The sequence below is a fragment of the Ornithorhynchus anatinus genome, chromosome 8 (genome assembly GCF_004115215.2).
Source record: "Ornithorhynchus anatinus isolate Pmale09 chromosome 8, mOrnAna1.pri.v4, whole genome shotgun sequence".
Taxonomy (NCBI): Eukaryota; Metazoa; Chordata; class Mammalia; order Monotremata; family Ornithorhynchidae; genus Ornithorhynchus; species Ornithorhynchus anatinus.
This window is the reverse complement of record NC_041735.1, coordinates 53,566,404-53,568,717: the sequence shown is the minus strand read 5'-3', so window position 1 is coordinate 53,568,717 and position 2,314 is coordinate 53,566,404.

The following is a 2,314-nucleotide window of genomic DNA, read 5'->3' as shown; positions in this document are numbered from 1 at the left end:
GGCCAGCAGCCCTGGGAAGGGTTGCCCCGGCCCATGCCCTTCTCCTCCCTCTGCCTATCCTTGCTTTCGGGACCTTAACTAAGCAGAAAGATAGGCTTGACATTTTGTCTGATTCGCAAATTGGGAAAGGATATTTTTCAAAGACAGTGAATATCTTGCCTTATTTTAGAGACATTTGGAGCATATTTGGCTTTCACTCACTGAACTTATTTAAAACATTTTCTGAAACCAAGTGACACTCTATTACTGTATCTGTAAATACGGGCATAATTTTCAGTCATAGCACAGTGCCTGTTGTTATCAAATTTTGTTAGGGAAAATTGCATGTGCAGTTGGCTCCTTTAAATGAGTATCTATAAACTATATAATCTTTATAAGTATATGGCCAATGTCAGTCTTGAATGTTTTCCAGTAGGTTGAAATATTAAGTTTAAGTCCATCATCTGCATAATTATAGGTAAAAATTGGAGAATGAATGTTTTTCTTGAGAGCAACAATGGCTTTGCAGTCCTATGCATGCTGTGACCTAATTTTAGAAGTTTACTTTTAGGGATAAATCATCCTGGGCCAAAATGGGCCAATTAAGTTATAATGCATTTAGCTGAAACCAAATAGAAATATGACTTAGGAATTTGGGTGACGTTGGATATTGTTATAAATTTCTGTCCTTTGGTTAAACTTGTAAAAGTGATAAGTAATAAAGGGGTTGGAGGGCAAGTTCATCTTCAAACTTATTTCCACACAACCAACATTAAGAACTGTTGCTAGTCCTTCCCATAGACTTGCTATGAGGAATTACTGTAGAATAGTGGGGATTAAAAATTTAAATTAGACTCTTACATCCTTGAGTTTAACAATGATGAAATCTTTTATCCCATGTACTAGCCACCAACATCTAGATGTGTGTGTGTGTGTGTGTGTGTGTGTGCGCGCATCTGTACGCGCGTGCAAGTCTGTGGGTGTGTGTGTTTGTTTCAGTTTGACTGACATGTGGATCCCAGGACTGGGGAGACCAAGAAGGCATTTTCATGTGTTCATATTCATCTTTTGGTAAATTGAAACCTTCAACCATTCTGAAAATTGTCAAAAGCCGTTCCAAGTAGAGATGGAAGAAGACAAAGGACAGGAGTTTTTTGAGAACTGAACCAACTGCATTTGTGAAAGACCTTAATGGGGCTTTGCATTTACTTTGGAACAGCCATTCCTGACCACAATCCTTCTTCCTTTACCCTTCTCCCCTTCTCCTCACATCTATCTGCTTCAGGAATTTTGTAAATAATAAACCAGAGCAGCTTTGGAAACAAGGCTAAACCTGCTGGGGGTTGGGGGCGGAGAGTTTCAATCCACCCAATTCCCTCTCCTCATAGGACAGTCATTCTAAAGGGGTTGGAAAAGATGAAAAGGACTTCAGCTGGCTGGTCAGCCCTGGCAGACCCAGACTTACCAGGCATAAACCTGGAGGAGCCCTAGGCACGCGACTGGTTACCAATCAATCAGTGGTATTTATTGAGTGCTTACGGTGTGCAAAGCACTGTACTAAGCACTTGGGAGAGTACACTATAATAAAGTTGATAGACACATTCCCTACCCACAGTGAGCTTGCCTATCATATTAATAATGATTAGCAATAGCTAGGTGCCAAGCAATGTACTAAGCATTGGGGTAGATACCAGACAATCAGATCAGACACAGTCCCTGTCCCTCAGGCTCATATTCAAAGTAGGATGGACAACAGGTATTGAATCCCCATTTTACAGATGAGGAAACTGAGGCTCAGAAGTTGCATCTTGCCCAAGGTCACACAGCAGGTAAGTGGCAGAGCTGGGATTAGAACCTGGTCTTCTGATTTACGGACTTGTGCTCTTTCCATTGAACTAGCTTCAAATAAAGGTTCCTGACCTCACCAAATCTTCATTGAGCAGCCAACAATTCAAACCAACCTACTTACAGTGCTGTGTTCTGGCCGCTCCCTTCACTCAGCTATTGCTCACACCCTCCTCCTGCCGCTTCACACTTGTGCAGACCACTTGCTTTCCTCATCTGAAATCACATCTCCAGGAAGCCTTTCTTGATTAATCACTCATCTTCCAATCAGTCAATCCTATTTCGGGGGCACTTATTGTAGAAAAGCACTGTATTATGCACTTAGGAGAGTACAATATAACAATATAATATAAAGAGAAGCAGCGTGACTCAGTGGAAAGAGCACGGGCTTAGGAGTCAGAGGTCATGGGTTCGAATCCCGGCTCTACCACTTGTCAGCTGTGTGACTGTGGGCAAGTCACCTAACTTCTCTGTGCCTCAGTTACCTCAT